At 40.3% G+C, this 13,951-nt stretch overlaps 1 long non-coding RNA gene across 1 annotated transcript in view; it reads left to right on the top strand.

Moving 5' to 3' along the window:
* Positions 1-13,951, top strand: part of LOC309628118 — a 25,070-nt gene continuing 11,119 nt past the window's right edge. Inside the window, exon 1 of the long non-coding RNA XR_014244179.1 lies at positions 1-13,942. This is a non-coding gene — a long non-coding RNA (uncharacterized lncRNA). The remainder of the gene's footprint in view (positions 13,943-13,951) is intronic.

The following is a 13,951-nucleotide window of genomic DNA, read 5'->3' on the forward strand; positions in this document are numbered from 1 at the left end:
TCCTCTCTGTGCTCACATGTTGCTGGGTACTGTGTGTTCCTGTGTGATGCCGACCAGATCTTAACCAAATGGGAGAAATGAATAGTGGAGAAAAGTAGGCACCAAAACAGGGCAGAGGACAGGTAAGTAGCCAGTGAGCATCTCCGGAACAGTGTGGAATCCTGGGGTCACACCCAGTGTGCAGAGTCAGTGCTTTCTGGGAATCACCAGGAAATGGGCTACTGATAGGTGTGGTATTCTTGTAAAGTAGGCCAACTCCCTTCGGTGTTTGGGAGCCCTGCCCAGGTCAGCTGAGGCTGAGCAGTTATAATAAACAAACAAACAGCTTCCTGTAACTGCAGGTATCACAACATAAAGGGCTTTTGGAGTCAGGAGTGTGAAGTAGAAACTGGGGGTTTCTTGCAGTTACCCAGTGGCTGACGAGAATATGAAGAGAGACCTTGAATGCTCGAGGCCTGAAAAGTAGGCACCTGGGAGCCAGGAATTCCTCTGAGAAAAGCAAACCACTGTGTTGGGACAGCTGGGAGACATGTAGCAAGAACCCCAATGTCAGAGTATTTGGCTGTTTGGGGAGCCAACAAAATTGTTCAACTCCATCCCACACCTAGTGGTCGCACTTGTACCTCCAAATCCTCTGGGGATTCTTGGGGTTATGAAAAGGTTCTCTGGGTCTTCTCTTCCCACCACCCCCCCATCACTTCAATCTGTGAGCATCTTTTGCCTGAATTAGTCCAGTGAACAAGTTACCTTGCCATTGTCCATGGGCTACCCCATGTGAGGGCACACAGATTTCTCCCTTGATTTCTCCAAGAACACCATCCATGAAAGGCTTCAGTTTGAGGCTCAAAAAAGAATTATGGCACCAAAACTCTAAACATCTTCAAGTTGAACAATGGACCTTCCTCTTCTTGTAAATCCTTCTGTGTCATTACTAGTAAATCCTCCACTGTGTGTCTTTGTCCCCTTAATCTTGCTCTAGACTTCCTTATTTTCTGTTCTCCCACTACCACTCTTTGTTTTCTTCTCTCCCTCAAACTCAGTTCTCCTCACTCTTTAAAGCAGATGAATTGATCTCTACTCTCCCTCCACTCCACTGCATAACTGAAGAGTCATTACTGTGCCCTGCCAAGCCCCGGGTAGTCCACTCCGGGTGCTACCCTCTTAGCAGCAACAAAGAGTAGAAATAAGTTTTGAAATGTGACCTTTCTTTTCTATCTCCCTCTAGTCTCTGTGAGAGAAAGGGGACACTACAGAGGTAGATTCTCTTGTCTGAATGTATGCAGTATCCCTTAGGTGCTTTGTGTTTTAAATAGCAATTCTCCTCCTCACATTATATAGACAACAAGATAGGGAAAGCATCAATTTAGGGATCCAAAGACCCAGTTTCCATTTCCAACGTTGCCAAGTGACCTTGTGTAAATCACTTCGCTCTCCTGAGACTTGGTTTCCCTGCTGGTAAAGAGCCACAGTCATGCCCCAGAGCTGTTGTAATGCTTATAGAAGAAAATATGTGGGAATCTTTAAAAGTGGTAAAAAGCTATAGATGAATAGAGGATTGTTAGTAACGTTAGCAAGGAAACTACTATTTATGCAGTTGGTGATCAATCAGCAAGATAAGACGTTGGTTGGTTGGTTGGTTGGTTGGTTTTACCATACTGTGTCTCAGAGAGCTGAATGATACAGAAAACCAAAATGAGTTAACTGGATGACCGGTCCAGCCCACGCTGGTTTGAGAATCAGGCAGTCCTATTGTCAAGTGCAGACAAGGCCACCCACAGTTGCCCTATCACGTGCAGAGGGTGATAGGGCAACTGTGGGTGGTCTTGAGAGGCAACTGGCATTTTCCATAGTTTTAGAAGAAAAGAAGAGAGTGACACCATCACCAGCTGGACCCACGTGGGGGCTGATGTCATGGGACTTGGTGGCCTCCTTTACATCAGACCTCTCACTCCTGCATGGCAAAGCCAAACACCGACTAGTTAAATACAAGGTGTGTTCCCCTTTGGTTTGGAGTCACTTTTCATTGACTGTTAAAAATTGGATTGTTGCCTGTAACTTAGCAACATCAACTTCCGTATTATCCTTTCAGTCTTTTTTTTTTTTTTTGCTTTTGCTTTTAATCAATAGGTTTTAAACTAAAGCAAGTTCTTGATGATGCAAGAGCTGTGAGATACTTTTAAAGTAAAGGATCCATGGTCATGGCCAACTAAGTTTGGTAAATCGTATGGCCCATTAAACTGATGGACCAACTAAGCGTGGTCCATTAAAGAACCATAATGTACATTTCAGAGCTCCTAAGAAGTCCTAAGTAAAAAGATCTGTTTAACTTCATTTAACTCAGTATTCTCCAAACTTATCCTCTCGCTCAACCCTCTCTATTATTCCTAAAGAACACTTCTTAACATCCAGGAGAGAGAGTTTCCAAACAAGAAGATTTGAGGAATGCTGCTTCACTGGACATTTCCGTGTGCCCACAGGTCTGTTCCTGCCCTTCTTCTTGCTGCCCTGTGGTTGGAAAGGCTGACTTGTCTGAACTGCTTCAGGAGTCCCTTGCCTTCTGGGTTGGGTCCAACAAATGGGAGAAATAAAAGGGAAGGAAAAGAGTGAGGTCAAAGTATTGATTTCCCCAGCTCATTCCTTTCAAGGTTGCTGCCTGTTGCAACTTGAAGGTCACAGTGGCCCTCTGTACACAGTGATTTCCTCCAGGTTCTAGTGACCAATCTTTCTTCTTGCCCCTTCAGGCCAAGTGTGGTACCTGCTCCCCAAGGTTGCTAATCCATCCTGGTTCCTGCTCCATCCTGGTCAGTTTCCCTTAACTCTGCCTGCTCCTTGGTAAATTGTCCTTTTAATGCACTCCTCTTATTTACCCCATTTGCATATACTCCCTTTTTCCTGCTAGGACACTAACTAATGCACTTGTTTAAATTCATGACAGGCTAACAAAAAAATCTAACATGATAACATAAGAAAAATATTTTAAAATCTAGTTAATAGCCAATTGCATATCCTGTAAGATATGGAAAACAGAGCATAGGCTGCCAGTATAATATTCAAATCCAAGAAATGGCTCAGCCTGACATCACTGGCATTAGTTCCTGTCCTGACTCATCCTGCATTACAATCTCATAGCTTTGAAAGGACTTTGACAAGGTCAGGTCACGGTACCCATCCATATCCCAGCTGTTGACAAAGACTTCCAGTTCCTTTTAGGATATTCCTGTTTCTAAAATGGAACACCAGTTGGGAAACAATTTCTAAAAGAGCAGTTTTGATGCCAGACTAGGCATCTGTAGTGGGACAGATGCCTTTATAAATGGGACACTCTCTCATGTGCTTCCTTGCCAGGATTTTTGAAGACTAATGAAAAAGCAAATTCAATAGATAGGTCCCTCGTTCTCAGTTGGTTATCAAACATGTACTAACGTCTACTGAGTGTAAGCACTGTATGTACTAGAGCCAGGGGGCCTGCTGGGAGGGGGAATAGAAACGAATGAAAATGTTGGTCCCTTCCCTTGAGGAATTTACAGTGTCATTAAATAAATAAATATATATATATACATATATGTGTGTGTGTGTGTGTTTAGATAGATATATATACTCTCAACATTTGAGCCCAATCATAGAAAGCTTAAAAATGGTTGCTATAAATAGTACAGATATCTAATATAGGTACAAATAAAAATATTTATATCTTGTTCGACATTGAGGCTAGGTCTTATGTGTCTGTCTGTCTGCATGTCTGTCTATGTGCATGCCATAAAAAGCGGGGGGCAAGTTTAGAAGCAGTGTGAAATAAGGAAAAGAGTATGAGTTTTCAAGTTAATTATATAAGTTTTAGGGTTAATTATTTGAGTTAATTTGCTTAGACGTAGGTAAATGCTTTAATCTTTCTAAACTTTTCACATCTGAAAAATAGATGAAATATACTGAATACATAGATAGACAGAGCTGTCGTGAAGATCTGATGACATAAACCAAGGAGCCTAGACTGAGCTGGCACTTTGGAGGCCCTCATGAAATGTCAGTTGCCCTCTCTTCCTTCAGAAAAACAATAAACTTTGAAATCTATTTCTAGTTCATTTACAAAGGCTTTATGGAGAAGGTGAATCTTCTAAAGAATTTTGACTAGTAAAAAGCAGGGGGCCAAAATCATGACCTTTTCAGATACTGCCAGAAAGGGAAATCAGAGAATTGAAAAAGAAAAAAAATTAAAGTATCCCCCTAATGGTTATGCCACCCATTCTTTTGCCTCTAGAGAGAATTAAACTAATCCAGAGAATACTCTCTTTTCTAAAGGAATTTCTAGAAATGTAGTTTCATAACCCACCTAGGTAGTATCTTTTAGAGCCACTCAAATTTACTCTTTAAACTTTTACCTTCAAGCACTTCTCTCTACTTTTCAATACAGATTTTTCACCTGAAAATTCAGCCCCACTGCCCCCTCCCCATCAATCCTGTGTCCCCTGAGATGGTATAAATTTACTCCCATTTCATACCATGGCTGTCTCCATTTCCTGTATACCATTATTTGTACCCTTTGTCTTCCAATCTTCAAGAAAAGTTTTATGTAGGAACCAGACTAACATGGGAAGGAGACTTTGGAAATAAATTCACCTTAGATCCTGAGCTGCCTTAATCCCAGGGAAACTTTAAAAAGCAGATGGAGAAGAACTGACCACTTTGCTTAGAAGAGCTAGAAAGCCTCCAAAGCCAATTCACACATCTTCCATGACCCTGTGTGTGTGTGTGTGTGTGTCTGTGTGAGAGAGTATGTGTGTAGGACATTTGCAAACTGCTTCCTCAGGGCCTGTACCCCCTGCAACAACCCATAAATTAGCCACTGGCGAGGTGACCTCTGATGACTGCAAATACTGTTGTACCCAGAACTTCAAACATCATTGAAAGAGAGGCAACAATTCATTTCCAATCCACAACACAGTTTATTTAGCAGGAAGACACAGGACCACTCTGTAAATTGGCGAGAGACTAGGAAGAGCTGGCAGAGAAGGGCTTGTTTGTTCCCCGAGGCTGTGCCCTGTGGACTGTGGTAATTAGGAAAGGTGCTGTCCTAATTACTGCATTTTATTGAGATGATACTTGAGGTGTGGTTATTACCATCTGTTGAAGTTCATTAACTAGACCTCATAAATGGCAGGCTAGGGCTTTAAAGGGAAGTGACAATATTACAGATTGCCCTGGAGCCCTTAACTGGAGACCGTTCAAAGACCAGGTTCAAATGGTCATCTTAAATACAGAGATGGGCTCGGTGTTTTTGCAATGAAACCATTTTGGGGAAGAAGATACCTCTGGATGCATGGCCCTCTTTGGGGTATCCAGTGAGCATTTGAGCACCTGGGGACAGGCATATATGGTCCTGGTCCTCACTGAGTTTATCGTAATTGACTGTCTGCCCTGCTTGGCAATAAAATGTGACAATTTCTACGACTAGGAAAGTGTAGAGTGTTCTGAAATCACATGGCAAAGACAACTAATGTAATTAAGAAAGTCATGGGAAGCTTCCCTGGGGAGGTGACATCTCAACCAAGACCCAAGGTGGGGCAGTCTAATCAAGCCAAAAGATAAGGATGGCAATACCACCTCCAGCATGGTTTACCAAACTGGTGTCTCTCAAACTTGACTGAGTATCCAAATCACCGGGAGATGTTATTTAAATGTGGATCTGATTCAGTAGGTCTTGGGGGCCCTGAGATTCTGCATTTCTAAAAAGTTCCCAGGTAAATGCTACTGGTCCAGGGATTACTCTCTGAGTAGCCAGGTGTTGGATGACCTTCTGAAGTACTCAGCTTCTCTATGCCTTAGTTTTCTAGTCTGTAAAATGGGCTTCCAAGGGCTAGAGAAACATGGATATGAATTCATCTGTAGCATATTCTGACATGATCACACTACTGACAAATACTTGCTGATTGAACAAGGACCCCTAGGAGAATTGCCAAACTGCTTTCCCTTATATCTTGTCAGTATTTTCTTCACCTAGTTAAATAATTTTTTAAAAATCCTTTTCCTACTTCAGGTTTTGTACTATTATTAGCCAGATGACAGTTCCTAAAGTAGGATATATTACGCAAAAGAACAGAATTATTTAAAACATTAAAGTTCTTCAGCTGAAAATTCAAAAGCTGTTGGTATCTTGTAATTTTGGAGGTTACCTGTTTCATGGATACATGTCATAATCCCTGAGCAAAAGCAGGGCCTGTGTATGCTGATTTCCTAACTCAGTGACAAGCATTTGGTAGCATACAGCCTTCTTGCTATAATTAGCTTTCAGGTTAAGCAGCACATCATTCATCTCAAAATTGCAAAATTTATACTTGCAGTCAAACATGTTAAATTCAGGGGCTTCATGACTTAACGGTGAAACTCACCCTTTGTTCTCTGACATCTTGGTTTTCCACAGCATCTCGCCCAGAGCCTGAGTCAGGGTGTGAAGGGAATTTTTGAAAAAGCATGCACAGCTCAGGCAAACTGAGATGTGGGCGGGGTTCTTCTCAGATAAGAAAGTGATAGCAAAACAGGAGCAAATTCAGGCCAAGCAGACTTTTAGTCATTTTTTGAAGGGAAATTGTATATTCCATTGATTAGTTCACCAGCACTACTCTCTTTGAGAACAATTTGTTAATATTATCCTTTTCTTGCCTTTAGGACATTTCAGAGCTTTTTGTTTGTTTGTTTTTATCTTTTCAATTTTTTATCTATAATTTTTTAAATTTATTTTTTATTGAAGTATAGTTGATATACCATATTATGTTACAGGTGTACAATATAGTGATTCACAAGATTTAAATGTTATTCTCCATTTATAGTTATTATAAAATAGTGGCTATATTCCCTGTGTTGTGCAATACATCCTTGTATCTTATTTTATACATAATAGTTTGTACCTCTTAATCCCCCGTTTGGGATGTCTTTTAAAACTCCCATTTCTTAATTTCTGCCTGATCGCTCCTTCCATCTAATTCATGCTCAGAATAAATTCTTCACAATTGTGTCGTATGAGAGTGAGAACAAGTTTTATGTACTTTGGTGAGAAGACACCATCCTTCCTCATTTATTGAGTTCCTACTATGTGCTAGGGCCCCTGAGGGGCCCTGAGCAACCAGTGGTGAGTACAGCAGATATGTGTTCTCTCTTCTTGGACTTTTTAGTCTAGTTGGGAGAGGTAGAAACTATGCAAGTAAACAAACAAATAAGTGAATAACTTGAACAATGTGCTCTGAAGGAAATGGAAGGGGTTTCGTGATAGAGAACAACAAGGCAGGGGCACAGGGTCTGGTTTATTAGCCAGGCAGGGAGGATCTCACTCAGGGAGTAGTACTGAAACCTGAACTGAAGAATGAGCAGAGGCCACCGTGCAAAGCACAGGGAACATGTTCTTGGCAAGGGAACAGCATGTGCAAAGACCTGGAGTGTTCAAGAAACTGAAATGGATGAGTTTGTGCTTCTTAATACCCCAAACCAGCTTTCTGAGAACCTTAATATTCCTCTGTAGGAAAACAGTAAAAATATTGTACATAGAGATATACTATAGAGGGAGTTATGTGATATGATGGTTAAGAGCATAAACCCTGAAGATATACCAATTTCTGGCTCTAGCTGTGTATCCTTGTGCAAATCATTAAATCTCTCCCTGACTCAGTTTCCTCATCTGCAAAACAGAGAATAGTAATAGCTCCCACCTTGTAGGGTTGTTGTGAGAACAAAGTGATGAACAGGTTAATACTTTTCTGGCACATAGTAAGTGCTTTGTAAGTGCCAGATCCTCTTACAGGCAATTTGTTAGGATATAAGAGAAGTGGGAAGGGTGCTGAAGCTGTGAAGAGACGAAGTGCTATGAAAGCACAGAGACAGGAAAAAGAATTTCCCCTGGGAGATATCATGGTGGAGGTAGCTTTTGAACTGTATTTTGAAGGATGGAGAGAAGTTCACTCTCTAGAGGTAGTGAAAGCAAAATCAGCCACCTGGGGATCTTTCTCAGCCCCTCTTTTCCTTAGTCTTTCACATCGAATTGATCATCAAGTGCTTTCTCTGATCACCCACCACTGCCTTTATTCAAGCTCTTAGAGTGTCTTGTCTGGACCACTGCAGTGACAATTGCCTTGTCACCGGTCTCCCTTCAGACCCATGCCCACCCCTGTGCTGCACTTAGTACCACAGTATGGGGAAATTGTCCATGTTAAGTGCTTGTCTTGCCAGGAGGCTGGACCTGCTCCCTAAGTTTGTAATCGATGCCTGTTGAGCTGAACTGCTATCCACTACTGTTCTCCTCTGTATCCATCAGAGTTCAGTCAGAATAAAAGAAGCCATTCTAGGCGTTTCCAAAAGTGGGAACTGAACACAGGGGATTGGTTTGCAAAAGAAGAGTCAAGAGGCCAACAGGAGAACTTAGGCAATTCAAAGATTAGCATGTGCAGGAAGCTGCTGATGTGGGAAGGAGGTAGGGTGGCCAGAGCCCGAAGACTGGCACTGTGCAACCAGGGCTGAAACATGGCAGGAGCTGGAATGTTTGGAGGGGCTCTCCCACAGAGGAAATGGAGAAATGCAGCCTCTAAGTGAGATGCTGCCATAGGCCGAAGGGGAGTGAAAATACCCTGGCTTCTCCCCCACTCCCTCCCACCAGGCTTCTGCCAGTGCCTTCCAAGAGCCCCGTCCAAATGGAAGCCAAATGGCAAAGGGGCCTGGGAAACGTAATTGCCGGGACACCGTGCAGAGCCAGGAGGGTGGGGGGTGGGGCTGGGAGCAAATAGATAACCTATAGGCACCCCCTGATTCTTCTCCCGCTGCTACCGCTGCAGATCTGAACTTGCTGTCCCTCCAGCTCCCCTAAGTGTAATCAGAACAGCTCCTAGACATCTGCAGGACAAAGACCAAACTCTGAAAAATAATAATAGGAATGTATCTGAGAGGCTGGTCAGAGAGGACCTCTGGGAGAACACCCCCCCACAGCACCACAGGTGAGACCCGAGGCCCAGCGAGGGGAGGGAGGGCTCAGCTCATCTCTCCAGGGTGCGGGGTATTGAATAGGCTTGAGGGCCTGCAGCTGGTCCTGTCGGGACTGTTCACCAGTGTTATCACAACGAAAAATAGGAAATAGTCACGTGTGTGTTCGAAACACTTCTGATAATATTTCGAGGGGCTTTCAGAAGCATCATCCAATTTTATCCTCACAACAAAAGGTAGGAGGGACATTATTATATCTCATTAAAGTAATGAGTGAGCACAGGAGGCCACAGGAAGGTGAGGTGATATGATCAGAGCTCAGCACAGGCCAGCGACAGGGTGGTCCCTGAACTCGGGGCCCCTTATTCCTGGTCAAAGGTTGTTTCCATCAGACCCAGGGCCCAGGCCTGGGGTCTCAAACCTCTCAAAGTCCCTGCAGTCAGGATGGGGCCTCTACACAAGGTTTTCAATACACAAAACGCTGATCAGAAATAATCACACATTAGCTAAAATTAAATGTGAGGTTGATTTTCTTTTTCCATTGAATTTCAGACCCCTTAGTTTGGTAACTAAAGTTATCTGTGAGAAAAATGAATTATTAACTAATAAATTAACTTTATCTGGTGGAGAAAAAATAAGCTCCAACACATGGGAAATGAAGAGGGCAGGAGGAGGTGGGGGAGGACCGGAAGCAATGATATGATTCTTTTCCATCATCCCCTTTCTCTACGTGCAGCCCTTCATGAAGTCCTCTTATACTTTGTTTATTGGCTAGAATTTTTCTGTTAAGAGAGGGCAAGATGAGGAAGGTTGTGAAATGGGGATAGAATAAAGAGAGCTTAAAAATAAACTTGTGGAAATTGGTGCAAACTCTCTGCAGGGCAATTTGATGACACCTATATCAATATCCCTAAAAATATGGCTTTCCTTTGAACCAGCAGTGTCATGCCTAGGAATTTATCCTAAAGAAATAAATCATGCTTATCCACAAATATATATATGAGAATGCTTATTGCAGCTCTACTTATGAAAATAACAAATTACGTATTACTTAAATGTCCAGTAATAGAGAATTCATTAAATAATCTGTAGTATGTTCATACAACAGAATGTCATGCAGCCATGGGAAGTGATAGTGTAGAGAAATGTGTAAATATGTTAAGAAATCAAAGTGAGCTACAAAAATGTATATCAAAAAATGTATGTACGTCAAGTTGTTAACACTGACCATCTGTAGGTACTGAATTGCAGTTGATTAATTTTTTCTTGCTTATTAATGTATTTTCTAAACTTTCTATACTGAATTTGATCTGGTTATCTTTTTTTAATGTTAAATACATCTATTAATGTATGGTAAAGGTGGATAATTATTTTAATCAGGTTTATTAAGGTATATTCTGTATATACAGAAAATACTACATTTTAGTATATAGTGTTATGAGTTTTGACAGATATATACAACACAATCAAGATACAAATTTTCCATCACCCTAAATAAGTTCCCTTGAGTCTCTCTGTAATCAATCCCTTCTCCACTCTCAATCACTGATCTATTTTCTCTCATATAAATAGAATCATATCATGTGTAACCTTTTGAATCTGACTTCTTTAACTTAGCATCAAATTTTAAAATTATATTCTTGCATGAATTAGCAGTTCATAGTATGGATATAGCATAAAAATTTGTATATCCATTCATGAGTTGATAAACATTTGGGTTGCTTTTAATTTTGAGCTATTATGAATAAATAGCTGGGTTTGGTGTGGACATATGTTTTCATTTAATATACATTTCATAAATACGTAGAAGTGGGATTGCTGGGTCACATGGTAAGTGTATGTTTAGCTTTATAAGAAATAACCAAACTGTTTTCCAAAGTGGCTGCACCATCCCAAGCCTCACCAGCACTTGGTATTTACAGGCTTTTTGTTTGTTCATTTTTCTTTTAAGCCATTCTGATAGGTATGTAGGGGTACCTTATGGTTTTAATTTGCATTTATTTAATGACTAATGATATTGGGCATCTTTTCATATACTTATTTGCATCTGTGTCTCTTCTTTGGTGAAAAGTTTGTTCAAATCTTTCACTTGTTTTTGGAGGGATTGTTTCTTTTCTTATTACTGAGTTACAAGACTCTTTCTTTGTTCTAGATACAAATCTCTTATTGATATGCAATTAGTAAATTTTTTCCCAGTTTGTGGCTCTTCTTTTAACAGTATTTTTAAACAGAAATTATTTATTTTGATGAAGTTCAACATTAATCCTTATGAATTGTGCTTTTGTGTAGTATCTATGAAATCTTTTAACCCAGGGTCACAAAGATTTTCTCCAATGTTTCCTTCGAGAGTTTTATAGCTTTAGGTTTTACATTCAGGTCTTTCTTTAGTCAGGTATGTGTTTGCAAATATTTTCTCCTAATTTGTGCCCTGTTTTTCCATATTTATCATATCTTTTGGTGGAAAAAGTTTGCAATTTTGATGAAGTAAAAACCAATTTTTATGGCTTGTGTGAATGTTCTTACACTTATATTATAAAACACACACACACACACAACTTTTTCTCTTTCCCTCCCTCTCTACCTCCCTTCTTTCCGTTTTCCCTCCCCCTTCTTTCCTCTCTCCTTATCTTTCCTTTCTTTCCTCCTCCTTCCCTCCCTCCTTCCTTTCCTGGCAGAGAAAGGCCTAAGAGATTGGCAGAGGGCAATGTAATACAATGGTCTATGAAAACCCAGCTCCTCTTGAGGGTTTCTGCACACTGTGGCTTTCAGGACACAAGTCATAAGCATAAAAGAGGTAGATGAGCAAACCTGGTGGATAAAATCACAGAAAGATTATAAATAGCAGCCTTGTGGTTAAGGGGATTATTAAACCCACACACTTCATAACCACTCTTCAAAGGTGAGATGGGCACACATTTTCCCTCTTGTGTCTCAAAATTTAAAGGGGGGATTGCTCTGTGGAAATAAGTGAATACAAATGAATTCATTATTACTTGCCTTCAAAGGGCATATTTCAACACTTTCAATCCAAAAATTTGACTATGGAAGTTGAAACCTTGGTCAGTGAAGCCCATTTTCCAGAGTTAGGGAGTGTTTGGACAGGTATCTTATTTCATGGCTCAAAAAAGGCCAGGGCCACTTCACAAGTGTTTTATGACTTGCACGAATTTGAGGTCTTAAGCTGACCTCCATTTTATATAGCGTTGCATATGAGTTAAGGGCCAATTAAAAAAAAAAAAGAAATGTGAAAAGTATAATGTGTCTGAACAAAAATATTTAAAATCAATAATGAACTGGCTGAGAGAAAAATCAAAATGAAAAAAAAAAATCCCTTATCCCTATGAGATCATTCAAGGAGGAAAAACTTGAGGTCCAACATAAATTTTCATAGTACTATGTTCCAGGAATCACAGTATACCTCTCTCTCCCTACCTTTGTCTCAGACTTGGGATTGGCAAAAAAAAAAAAAAAAAAAAAGCAGGGCTTTGAAAGGAAAATACCTTCCAAATTCTCTTTCAGTTCCCCATGTTTGGACAGGAACCGTCTCAGGACCCTTGAACAAACAAAGAAATCAAGACACTGACATATAAGGTGGCAAATGGTTTTGTAAACATTGGTGTCAAGACTTGGAACAAACATCTACTTTTATTGGGCTGCACTCTTTTTTGATACCTAGAAATAAAGAATGGAGGATAGAGCAAAGGAAGGAGCATTGACAGCCAACATGTTCTCCAGACCAGTGAAGTGTAACACAGTTTGCTCCCTGTTTCTCTAGGACACTTTTGGAGTCTTAGGAAGTGATTCAATACGTGACAATTCACATTTCTTTCTGAATGTCCGGAACAAAGAAACCTGTGGACAGGACATGAGCCAAATAAATAGGTGTGTGGAGGCACCCAGGGTTTTACAATGACTCCTCTTTATGGACCCTTTAATGACAGGACTCTTAAGAATTTTTGTAGGAGGATGAAGGCATAGACCAGGTCTTCCTTAGCACTCTGTTGTTCCCACGGCTGCCATTTGGCAGTTGGCACTTACTGGCTTGAGTTATGGTTAGCTGTCCTCATAGAAATGACTTTCTCCCCTGGCTAAATCTTAAGTTCCCCGAGGGCAGGAACACCCACAGTACAGCACAGTAAAGTCTTGTATACAATAGGAATACAATAAATATTTACTGATTGATATTTATTGATGTAAACACAAGGGTATATACAGCTTCTAGAAGATTTTAAAACAATAACTGAAATAATCTTATACAACTCCTAGAATAACAATACAAAATATTTGGACTCTTTCCATGATGTATGTTTTTTTACATAGAATTTTAAAATTTTAGTGCCCATTGCAACGTTATCACAAGCGTAACTTTCAGTTTCCTTTACAACCCTATAAGTCTAAGCAAAAACCACTTTAAACTTCTACATTTGTGTCCATCCTTAAAGCCATCAAATAAAAGGCACTTTAACCTGATGTGTTCATATATGTAAAGTGATTAGAACAGTGCCTGCCATATGTGTGTGTTAGCAGTTATTACTGAAGGTACCTGTGGCAGATTGGATTATTGTTCACAGCTCTTTACTCTCTCCCTGTAATGGAATTATATGTCCACATTCTGTGATGTGGCTTTGCTGTGCCTTCCAGAATAGCTGTGAGGACAATGTAAAAGAGTGTGTGTGTGTATGTGTGTGTGTGTTTGTGTGTGTGTGTGTGTGTGTCCCCATATCTGAAACATAATAAGTGCTCATTAAGAATTTGTTGGATGAATAAAGGCCTAAACCTAAGGAAAAAAGGACCTTACCTCTATGTCTTATATATATCAATACTATAACCATATCCTTTTCTTTGAAGGATATGTATTAGTCAGCTATTGCTGTGATAATAGTGTATAACAAACACTATATATAACAATATATGTATCTCTCTGTCTAACTTTGAGCTCTATGACTTGCTTTGGCTAATGAAATATTAGGAGATATTATGCAATCAGGTTTTAAAT

The sequence above is a fragment of the Balaenoptera borealis genome, assembly GCF_965194805.1.
Source record: "Balaenoptera borealis genome assembly, chromosome: 4".
NCBI classification, from domain to species: Eukaryota; Metazoa; Chordata; class Mammalia; order Artiodactyla; family Balaenopteridae; genus Balaenoptera; species Balaenoptera borealis.